The 11,234-nt window shown below is 40.6% G+C and overlaps 1 protein-coding gene across 1 annotated transcript in view; it reads left to right on the top strand.

The window, feature by feature from the left end:
- The first annotated feature begins 252 nt into the window (after positions 1-252).
- cemip2 (cell migration inducing hyaluronidase 2) overlaps positions 253-11,234 on the top strand; it is a 103,119-nt gene continuing 92,137 nt past the window's right edge. The window contains exon 1 of the mRNA XM_060906735.1: positions 253-407. The gene's annotated coding sequence lies outside the window, so the exon portion shown is untranslated. The remainder of the gene's footprint in view (positions 408-11,234) is intronic.

Raw genomic sequence — 11,234 nt, 5'->3', positions numbered from 1 at the left:
GGCGAGCTGAAGTTCGCTAAATGTAACTTATTCTGGTTTATTTTTCCTCACGCTGCGCCCCCTGAAGAACTCTGGCGCCCCACACTTTGAAAAGCCCTGCAGTTTAAAACGCACACACTGTGGTTAAGATGTAAAAAAAAACAAGAAGGAAGCGTTAATGACACGTCTAGGCACGTGTTACGTGACGTACGAGCTAGGAAGCTCCGCCCTCTTCTCCAGACCGCTGCGCGCGGCGCCTGTTGGTTGATTTCCTCTGAGGCGCCGCTGTGGGCAGATTACCTCAGCAGCAGCAGCAGCAGCAGGGATTGTAACGCGGATAAACAGAAGCCTTACTCGAGAATTGTTCTTTTTTTATTATTATTTTTGTTTCTACGAGGACTGAAAATGGCGAGCGCGGAGTGAAGAAGGTAAGAGGAGAAACAGAACGGCTCGGGCGGAGTTGCAGTGTTCCGAGTTGAGTCCGGACGGGTCTGTGCGGGTCTGCGGCCGCTTCAAGTGGCTCAAACTCCTCGTTAGCTCCTGAAAAACCCCGATAAAACACTACAGATGCGTTTTTAAGGTTTAAAGTGCCTCTGAAATGGGGAAAAAAAGTCGTGTCCGAGTTTTGTGTATCATTTCTTTAATGCTGGAGACCCACAGGGTGATGGGAATCTAAAACCGGACCAAACAAAACATTTCAATGAATCATTGCGGCGGCTACGATTATCGACACCTTAACGATATTTTTTTTTTAGCGGTGCGACAGCGGAAAAGACTTTTTCAGTATGTAAATTGTGCATGAATTATTACTCATGGAGCTGATTTCTGATTAATTAATTAGTGGATCAGATGTATTCACCATTATCGACACCCAGATGATGATGATGATTTACAAAAAAAAAAAAAAAAGGTGCCCTGTGTGTACATGTAGCTGCTGCTTATGAATAAAATTATTTTTTCTGATCCCATGTCCATACAGTAAATATAGCATATCTGGGTCTGTGTCAGAAACTGGGAACTGTGGGTGAACCCCGCTAAATATACTCACAGACAATAAACTATACGGTTTTGAATGGTGATTGTTTTAATTTGAAATAAAATGATGAAAGACATAATACAGATAAAACTAAATCTTTGATGTGAATATTCAGAATTTGGCAAAAATTTGTGGAAAAAATGGCGGCTTGATCTGGAACATGATAAACGGTTGACTACATCGCGTTCCCTTAAAAAGGTTGTAGTCCACTGAAAAGTCTGCCGTTATCACTAATTATATTTCAAGCTGTAACTTTATACATCTAAGGATTGGTGCGCTCACAGAATAATCATAACCGTAATAAAACATCATGCAAAATGTTTGATCACTGTCGTAGCTCCGTTTTCCGCAAACCAATACGATCGTGTGTTTTGATCTAAACGGAAAGCCTCAGGGTCAAGGTCACGACCTCACCAAAAGTAGTAACTTAAAATCACTACGCCGTATAAAAATTGTTATAAATCTGCGATTTTGTTTTTTAAAACGAAAGCTGAAAGTTAGGTATAAAATATGTTTGTTACAGGATATGTTACGATGGTAGCTGGTCTTGTATGAATTTCTGAGCTATAAAATGAGTCGTGGTCTATTTTTTACCGTAGCGTGTTATTTGTGTGCGGGGAAGGACACGCATTAACAGTTTGCATGTGTAGAATGGAATTTTCCACTCCAGCAGTTAGAAGTTGATCGCGCTTCTATTTGCGGCCTTTCTGTTACGCGGGTGATCTGTTCGGACGTTATCACTGAAAAGGTGAGTTTTGACAGTTTTGTTTTAGTCTTGCAGTATAAGGTAATAGAATGTTTTTCTTTTTCATCTTACTTTCATATTTCGTAGTGTTTGCGTATTTTTGGCCAATATTTTGCAACCGTGGTCACTTTAGATCGAACTTTTGATAGAATCTACGGCCAGTCATTTTGCCCCACCCCCGCCTCACGGTCCGTCCGGTGAGGTCGTGATGTCCCGTTGCTCGCGTGCCGCAGCAGAGACCCGCGCGACCTTCAGTGGGTACGGTCGCTATTCTTTTACCTCCGCTGTTATTCTCATCTTTCCGGTGTGTTCTTTATTTTTCCATTGTGTCCCATTTCGTCATATCAAATACCCAAAATGTATCATCTCATCATTATCTGTAGCTGCTTTATCCTGTTCTACAGGGTCGCAGGCAAGCTGGAGCCTATCCCAGCTGACTACGGGCGAAAGGCGGGGTACACCCTGGACAAGTCGCCAGGTCATCACAGGGCTGACACATAGACACAGACAACCATTCACACTCACATTCACACCTACGCTCAATTTAGAGTCACCAGTTAACCTAACCTGCATGTCTTTGGACTGTGGGGGAAACCGGAGCACCCGGAGGAAACCCACGCGGACACGGGGAGAACATGCAAACTCCGCACAGAAAGGCCCTCGCCGGCCACGGGGCTTGAACCCGGACCTTCTTGCTGTAAGGCGACAGCACTAACCACTACACCACCGTGCTGCCCTCAAAATGTATCATATTATTCATATTTAAGTGAATAACCGATTCAGTCATCATAACTTGGCATTTTTTAACCCAAGCAATCAAAAAGAGGAAATTTATTCAGTATTTTCACTCATCTGTGAAGGAGGGGCTTTAGTTCTTCATGATGTAGTTATTTTATATGTAAATCAATTTTATAAAAGCATTTGAATTGTAATAAAAAAAAAAAATTCCACAGTAGAGGCCAGATAAACCAAGATACTGTCTTTATTCTTATTAAACATGACAAAAGAAACATTGAGTGTTTGGTAAATGCAAAAAAAAAAAGTAAAATTAGAAAATTTATTTTTTGACCATAATGTCCCAAATGAGAGACCAGTTTCTGAGACGGACCCATATACATGCTCTCAAGTCTACTCACTTCATCTCTAGGGCTTGTAGTATTTTGTTTACTGTGTTTTTTGTTCAGAATACAGTGCTGTGAACTACATTTTCAAAATAGTAAGAAAGAAAGCACTTGTTCATGAATGAAGCATTATTTAGTACTAATGAGCATGTTTTTGTTTCACAGGTGTAGTGTAAAGACTCTAAAATAAATTATTCCCCTGAAGGAGCTGATTTATTCCCACATGGGGCTTTTGTAATTGCAAACCGAGTGGATCGCTGAAAAGATTCCAACATTGTCTTCGCTGCCTTCTCAAGTTTTTGCTGAATGGCTGGGATTCTTGGTGTAAATATCTGCAAAAAAAAAAAACACCTTACAAAACCTTTCATTTGACCTTTCAGAAGGACCAAACGAAAGCTGTGATAATCAAAAGGTCAATTTTCTTAAAATGAACACCACTTACCGTATTTTCCGGACTATACGTCGCTCCAGAGTTTAAGTCGCATCAGCCAAAAAATGCATTATGAAGACGAAAAAAACATATATACGTCGCACCGGACTATAAGTCGCACTTTTTTGAAGGGTTATTCTATCCATAGAATCTGTGATTGTATCTGATAAGCGGCGCGTGGTTACTGCGCGACTGCATCGTTTATTTAATAAACGAACAGCTGAGCAGTGATAACGCGCCCTTTGCCCTGTAAGTAGCCTAGTCTGATTATTTTAAATATCTACTACTATCTTTAATACTATCACTATCGTTATTACTAATAGTCTATATTATTATTATTATTATTATTATTATGACTAATATTAGTAGCCTATTACAGATGCATTAATCAGTTTGCTTTTAGATTATTTTTACCGGTAGGGCTTATTATCGCCCCATGGCTCTTTCATCTGTGTTATTAAAGCTGTAGTCATCATCGAGGAGAGTCATTCTTCATTTTTGTCGAATTTTATTTCATTAAATCAGAGGTCAAGTAGGCTATAGGTATATCATCTCCAAAGACAACCGTCTAGTGAAAAAAAAAAAAACAACCGCTTTTAAATACCCTACTTAAATCCTTAAAAAGAGTAATTTAACTCATGTCTTGTGTGATCTGATCTCCAATGGTGAAATAAACCGGTTGTGATATGAGTAGTCTGTTATTTTAGAAGATAAATTTAATATATAATTTAATATATAGCCTAATAAAAATATTTTATAACATATCACGACATATTACTGTCTGTAACTGTTTGTCACTAAAGCGTTTTCTAAGATCATAATGTCTGATATTATTATTTTTTTTTACACACACAATAAGCGCGTGTGCGTAAAGTTATAGTAAACCACCCCCCACCTTTTTTTTTTTTTTTTTTTTTGAGTCGCCGGACCCACCCACCTCCTGCGTTCCGGGACCTCCCACTTCACAAATTAAGCACTGCCTAAAATCATTACATAACTTATTTAAATAACTATAGCCCTATCATTAATAATAAAACACAGGTCAATCAAGTTTATCAAGCTGGCGATTTCACTCCAAATCAGCAAATCCATTGAATTCCTCATCCTCGGTGTCACTTCTGAACAACTCTGCCAACTCCAGCGGCAGACGAAGCGCCGTTTCCTCTTCTTCTGCGTGGCTGTCGTCAGACTCAGCATCAGCTCCAGTTATTCCGCGGTGAAAAAAAAAACATATATATACGTCGCACCGGAGTATAAGTCGCATGGCTAGTCGAACCATGAAAAAAAGTGCGACTTATAGTCCGAAAAATACGGTACTTGATCTCAAATCAGTAGCCTTGGCGAACAACAAGGTGAATTTCGTTTATCTTTTTATCTTCCGATACAACGAAGCTATAACGAGGTTTCTCTTATTTTGTTTCTGGTTCTGATTGGTTCCGAAGTTTCGCTATTGTTACACTCATTCTTACAAAACGATGACATAGTGGCTTCGCCTCTATGAGGCATTAGCCACAAAAACGAACAAAACAAAACATTTGAATTAATCGTTGTGTACTAGAGCGGCGGCTACAATTATCGACACCTTAACGATCTTTTGACCGTTGGAAAAGTAGAAAAGACTTTCAATATGTAAATTGTGCATGAATTAGATATTACTCAAACTTCCACTGGGGGCGGGAAAAAAAAAAAAAGAGTTGATTCCTGATTACTTAGCGTATCAGATCACGTGACACTGTTCCACAATTATTGACCTTTGTCCATAGTTATCGACACTGTTCCACAATCATTGACCTCTTTGTCCATAGTTATCAACACTGTTCCACAATTATCAGCATCCAGATGATTGTTTATTTAAAAAATGATCAGTATGTGGTATTAACAAAACACAGCTTTTATTTATTTAAAATTTGTTTTATATTTAGTAAAAACATCTTTTTATATAAATATTTTGTCAGTGCTTATGTAAATAAGGAAGTAATTCTAATGTTTGTAAACAAATGAACTGATCTTTAACCTGCGTCAGAAAATCTTTTTGTTCCACTTTCTAAGTATTTTCGTAGATCACATTTTGTTAATCATTCATCGTTGTTTGTATTAATTTCTAGTTTTGTCGTTTACCAATAAATATCAACAGGCAATTGACATTGTAACCACATGAAAATCCAGGTCAAAGGTCGCATGTCATTCCTCGAACCAAAATATAAAATGCCTACTGATATTGTAATATGCGGTAGATATTTACAACAAACTACAAAAAAAATTTTTCTGAATGGAATAGAAAAATCTAAATATTTCAAGCATGTAATTTTTTTATATGCTAGGAATTTAATTCTGCTCTAATTCTATTTATTGCAATCGGATGCCCAGTACTCTATAAACATTCCATTCTGTTATGAATCAGAAAAAAATATTAATCACAGCACTTTTTAAAATTGTTTTAAAGTACTTCAGCTACTTCAACAATGTTACACAAAGATCGATCCATAACAGTTGTAAATGTCCCTTAATTCCACAGGGTGTCGATAATGGTGGACACCGGTGAAAGTGATCACTATTCTCGACACCTCACGTGACTTCTCAAATGCTCGTTTAGACACAAAGTCTAAACGTGACTGTCAAGTGAAATAGTAAGAAACACAGTAGGTTTCGACAAGGAGATCATGAAATATCGCTGAATTTGATCAGTAAAAACATGTCCATGATCTTTCCACCATGCTTACCTGCGTTGATAACGTCCGGGTTATCCTCAAATTGCTGATCGTGCTAAAATAAAATTTCCATCTTGGGTAACGAGCTGCGTCATCAGACAACAGGATCAAAGGGTGAGGCGGGTCTTCCGGTTGCTTAATTAACCGATAATAACTGTTGGAACTGAAACTCCTCTTTTGTAAAATTGTTTATTGGTAAATCTGAAAAGGTGTCGATAATTGTAGCCGCCGCTCTAGTCTTGTTTGTCCCCGCCCCTGGGGTGTGTGTGTGTGTGTGTGTCTTCCACTACTACACCTACACTAGTAGCTTGCTAGGAGCAGACGTGATACAAGTGTGTGTTTTTGGCTGTTTTCTCCCAGACGCTTCCCTTTCGCAAACTTATCTTCCAGGAGCAGGGCCGGAGTGGGCCCTGTTTTCAGTCCGGGAGTTTAATTCACATTCAGGCCACTTTGAAATGGAGGAGGAATTTGAGTACATTAAAAAAGATAAAACAAATAACTGTTCTTTCACAATGCTTTTTATTTGGTTTAAATTCAGGTAAACTTCACTTCACTTTAACAATATAGGTTATAATTCAAATTAACATAAAACGAAAGATAAAAATTAAGAATAAAAGTTGTTTGTACCGACGAACGATTTCATCTAGTATGAGACGGGGCTTCACTTAAAATTGGATGGTGTGTGGCCGCGTGTCTAATCCGCATATACATTTATCTGTGTCACCAACATGTCCCAAAGTTCCTTAGTGAAAATATTTGAAAACACATCCAAAGGACATGCAGCTTCAGAAATCGGCATCTTCGGCCCGGGTGTGGGAATGAACTTTTATACGTCGGGGGCGAAATCCAGCTGACTGCCACTCCAAATAGCAAAGCAGCGAGTATGGCTGATTGTTTCGCGTTATTTAAGACGAATTACACAACACATTTTTAGTCACATAGTTTTAAAATAACGAAAGCATCCATCTCGCGTGCATTTGAACCAATGCTTATGCATTACATGCCGCATACGCCTCGAAAATAATGGCAAATCAACAATGCTGGGTACTCAGCAACCGGCAGATAAAGCGTGAGGGCGCATTAGGCAACTCAAAAATGGTTAAATGAAATGTAGGCTAAAGCAAGTGTTCGATTCTGCTTAGAATATTGGCATACGCATACAGCTCTTCTAAGTTATATATTTAACAACAATTATTTAACATCAAATATGACTTCTAGGCCTATGTGTTCATAACCACAATGTGCACACGCCTGTGGAAATGCACGGTGTGACAGCGAGATGAAATAGGCTGGATGAGGAAATAACGCGCAACAGCACATTTGGGACCTGTTCATCTAAAATTGTTAATAACTGGGATGTAAAGCAATGTCCGGTTCTTCTTAGAATTAAGACATACGCCACATCTATACCGTGTAAATTGCGAGATTTCACATGACATCAAAAAGCTGAATTGACATCGCAAACTATCGACACATTATAGGCCTAGCATAGACTGATAAAATCGACAAACAGGGTTATCATACTCCATATCTTTCGTAACCTACCAGCTGGTCTTGAGAACATATCTGTCAATTTGGCACATTTTACTGCCACCTCCTTCCTTTTTTTAAGCTTCGCCCTTTCGGTTCCACCTGGCCTCGTTCTGCCCTCCATCACTGACGCGCGCTGTTTCGCGCCAATGTTGTTTAAGTTCCCCGCAATACAGAGGAGGAGTCTTGGACCAAACCAACTGCAATAGAGGGGAGGGGAGAATTTCCTTATTTGGTAGCGCCTATTTAATCTGCTGCGATGCTGTCGGCGTCTGGGCTGCCATGTGAAAATGCAGAGTGCAGTTGAATTGATGATTAATGCAAGAATAAGATCAGTGACCAAAATTACTGAAAATTATTTTCCCCATGCTCCAAGCAGGCCACCATTGATGGTTTGGGCCGGGGATGGTCCCGGCTAAATATAGGGCCACCCCGGCATTGTCCAGGAGTAAAATGTTTGGAGAGTCGAATTCGTTTAAGTTCACGTATAATTGGAAATGAAGGCATGACCAATTGATTTACATCACGATTCTGTCTTTATACGCTGTTGTTTGTTTTTTTTTTTCTTTAGTAAAAGTGAGTAATATCATTTTATCTACCACTCACGCCTCTTTTCAACCAACAGAGAACAGGTTCTTGAACTGGTTCCGTTCTTTGAACCTTGGTGCCAGTTTTGAGCAGAAACGTTGTAATCAGGGATGCGTCGTGAATGGACGGTGTCGCACAATTGAGCAACCTAGCAGTGTGCACTGATCACCTCCATGCTTTTTGTTCTGTTATTGTAGATATTTGTTTTGGGTCTGCTTTTTTTTGTCTTCTGTTGCGTTCTCCATTACTGTGCTCCACTTCCTCTCCAAACTAATGGCATGCCCACTGATGGGAAAACCAGATATATTTTGGTTCCAGCTTGGAACCAACTTTTCAGGTTCCGAACCAATTTGTTTTTGGTCGAAATGCTCAGAACAGTTTATAATTTGGTGCAAGAACAGAACCCGTTCCCTATTGGTCGAAAAGGGGTATCAGACGTGTCTGGTGTCTCCAAGTATCTGCTCGCTCACTGACTTTAGACATTACACGTACACTGCGATTTATGATTTTTTTTTTTTTTGAGGGGGGGGGGTGTCTGAATTTTTTTCAAATGACTATCCTGTAAATGAACATTTTCACATCACAGGTGAATGTTTTCTTGTGTGCAAAAACAATGTTTATTTTTCACAGCAGGTCCAAATAGCTCATCCATGAACGGAGCGCATTCAACCAATCAGGGCGCAGGTTGTGGAAATGTTGTCACGTTGCGAGGTCGATGATGAAGCTGGTTATCAGTCTCACAAACCAAGTAGTGGAACTCCATGTGTTCTTGCTTGCGTCTCAGGATGGGATGTACCCAATATTTTCTCCTCCCCTTTGTGGTAAAAGAACAAGCACTCGTCAACTCCTGCTCCATTGTGACTAGGGATGGCGAAAACTAAAAAAAATCTTGACCGACCACCGAGCCTCATTAGCCGGTTAAAGTCGGTTAACCTATGAGTTTAAACAGGGATGCAAACGGCGCGCCTTTTTCACGGCTCGTGCAGATCCGATTTTTTTTGGGGGGGGGGCATTGGAGTGTCTGAATAATTTCATCAGAGTAAATTCTGTATTAAAATTACTACATAAGCAAATGCCGTTACAGTCCATGAAAAAGTCGGCATCTGCGCCTTTAGTTTGTGTGGAGAGATGTGATCTGCAATAATATGCATTGTTGGCTACAGACCGAAACATACTTTCAGAATGCACTGGCCAAGGCAGGACTAAACTCCATGTGCCTTCTAATAATAATTAAAAAAAACAGAATTGTAATTTGTAAGCTAAAAAGCCTGTCTACACTTTTCTCTCGCCGAGTGGCAGCTGTGTTCAACTGGGGCGGGACATGACTGAATGGGTGTTTCTGATTTGTCAGCTGTCTTTAACTGGGGCGGGAGGGCGGGACATGACTGAATGGGTGTTTCTGATTTGTCAGCTGTCGTCCTTACACCGCATGGCACGCCCCAAGCGTTTACAAACACAGAATTCCAGGTTCTCCGCTCCAAAATCGGCAGCTTCAAAACGATTGATTTTTTTTTTCACCGACAACCAAAAAAAATTAACCGGTTGACGTTGATTCGGTCAACCACCGGTCAAACGGTCATCGGTTAACATCCCTAATTGTGACGCGATTGATTTTTGTGGAATGCTCACCGAATCACGTTACGTTAAATGCAAATATTAATGTTGCTTTAAATTTGTCAGGGTTTTTTTTTTTTTTGCACTTTTGCGTTATTTTAGGGATGAGAATTTCCCTCCGATCGGCGGATTTCCGACTTTTTCAGACCAAAATGATCGTTTTTGAGATCGATGTAAATCCGTTTAGAAATTTTCAGGGGGTGTGTGTGTGTGTATGGTTAACGATCTGTGGTCACCTTATAACGCAGACATCCCAAGTCACCTGGAAGTTTCGGGAGTCTCCTGCATATTGATAATGGCTCCCTGATGCCTGCAAATTGGAGAATATCTCCCGGAATCTACAGCAAGCGAGCAAGCGCGTGCACGCGAAACATTAATGTCTGCCTCGCGCATCTTAAGGCCAATTTATGCTGACAACCCAGTCCTCGCAGATAGCGTCGCAGACAGTGTCTGCGTAGCCCCCCCACCTTCGCAGACGCTCTGCGCGCACCTCCCAAAAATTGTGACCACCGCAGAAGCCTCGCAGACAGCGTCGCAGACAAGAGGGCTCTGATTGGTCCACTCTACATCCGCTGTACACGCACTTCCGCTTCCCTACTTTCCCGGTTTGGTTTGTTTTCACTACCACCATTTTTAAAAACACGAGCGAAGATGGAGCAGCACGAAGAGCGGTTGATCGAGGAAGTGAGGAAGTACGGACATCTGTACGACTCCAGTTCTAGTCATTATAAGTAACCGGAAGATAAACACTCCACTAACCACACCCACCAACTACTCCTAGCGACTTCGCGCCCCCTTGCGTTGTGGCAGTGAATAACATCGCGCACGCCTATTACTCCCCGCTCAACGATAAATTACAACTGTCTGTGAAAAGCTATCTGCGAAAGCCTTGTCGCAAGAGCATGCAGAGGCCTTTAGAATGTGCGCATATGACGGAGCGCGAGAGAGACTGCGTGTGTGCCTGTTCATATAGCGCATGCTAGACAAAGAGCATCCTGATTGGCTTATTTTGCTGAGTAACCCAATCAGCTTTCAGTGTGGACGGGCTTTTATCTCTTTTCTCGAGGACCGAAGTTTTCAGTTCAGTCAGTGCAGCCTACAGGATCGTCATGGCAGAGAGAGCGCGCGCCCCAAAAAACCAAAGTACAAAACCCACTTCAGCTCAGATTACACAAAAGAATCTCCCTGTCGAATAAGGGTCAACAATAATGACAGTTTCGCGTGATGTCCTGTTTGCAGCAGTGGTTTCAGCATCGCCCATGGTGGCTTAAATGATTGTAAAAGACATGTTGAGGTGAGGAGCGTCATTTCATGTGCATTATATTTCGGTCTACAACAGGCTGTCATGAAAAGATCAAACTTATTGAAGATTTCCGTAAAGTAACAATATATGAATATACATCATATATATCAAATACACGTCATATATAAGTGTGTATCTTTTATAAATGAGGTTAGCTTATCTAATGTAGCATGTTGGGGA

Source organism: Neoarius graeffei, chromosome 24, assembly GCF_027579695.1.
Source record: "Neoarius graeffei isolate fNeoGra1 chromosome 24, fNeoGra1.pri, whole genome shotgun sequence".
Lineage (NCBI taxonomy): Eukaryota > Metazoa > Chordata > Actinopteri > Siluriformes > Ariidae > Neoarius > Neoarius graeffei.
Note: the sequence above shows the minus strand (reverse complement) of the source record. Positions and strands in the feature narration are given on the sequence as shown.